The sequence below is a fragment of the Carlito syrichta genome, unplaced genomic scaffold (assembly GCF_000164805.1).
Source record: "Carlito syrichta isolate Samal-C Ts95f unplaced genomic scaffold, Tarsius_syrichta-2.0.1 Scaffold288704, whole genome shotgun sequence".
In the NCBI taxonomy this organism is placed as follows: Eukaryota; Metazoa; Chordata; class Mammalia; order Primates; family Tarsiidae; genus Carlito; species Carlito syrichta.
In genome coordinates, this window is record NW_007232800.1 from 265,504 (window position 1) to 266,600 (window position 1,097).

Below are 1,097 nucleotides of genomic sequence, written 5' to 3' on the forward strand. Positions count from 1 at the left end.
CAAATTCAATACAGTATGTTCAAAATTAACTTTCCCACACAACCAGTTCCATCTTTCCTGTATCTGTTAATGACACCATTGTCCTTTTAGAGACTGCTATCAGACACATCCCCAATGGCAGCTCTCTTCTTTCTCAAATAAATCACTACATGGTTCTCTGGATTTCTTTTCCCCCACAAGTCTTTTTGTCATTCCGTCCGACTGCAGTTTCCATCAAATGGCTTGTGATTCTAATTAGCACTGTTTCATTCTGACTTGCATGATATATTTTCCGTGTCTGTCTCACCCTCAAGATTTCTCTATTATGGCTGCAAGTCCGGGACTCAGCATCATGTTTGCAGATAGACAGCAGGTGCTCAACAACTCTGTAGAAGGGCTGAATGAAAGTTAGAATGTTAAGTTTAAACTGCCTTGGGGGCACGATCTTGCTTTATACTTTTTTGGTGTCTCTCTCCCCCTCCCCCCATATGGTAAAGGACATAGAAAACAGAAAATACGTATTTTGAACATTGAACACTGCATCGGTTTTTGCAACTCGGAGTTGCTTCAACAAATGGTCACAGTGTTAATACGAAACACGCTCTACCATTTGAAAACAAACGTCCCTCAGCTCCCAGCTCAAACCATCCAGGATCCAGGTTTCCCACCCCTTCCCGTGGCCTGATGTGCGGCGGGGGAGGAGCAACGAGCCAGCTGGGCCCGAGGAGCAAGAAGAGCGGGATGGAGGAAGTCCCGGAAGTCACTGACCAGAGCAAGCGACCGCCTCAGCGGGATGGGTTTGGGCCGCGGTCCCAACAATAACAGGCGCCCGGGCCGGGCGGGGACCGCCGGGGACCGGAGCTTGGGGCGGGACCGGGATTGGGGTAGGCGGGTGGGACGCTTCCAAAGGCCGAAGGCGATTGGAGTAGGGAGAGAAGGGGCGGGGCCGCCCGAGGAGTGGGCGGGACAGCCAGCGGGTCGACCGAGAAGCTAGCGTGCTGATTGGGGCTCGCGGAAGGCGACGGGCCGGAGCTGGCCGCGGGATTGGCTGGGGCGGGCCGAGGGGGCGTGGCCGACGCGCGCGAGAGGGCGCGCGGGGGAGCGGGCGGCCGGCCTGG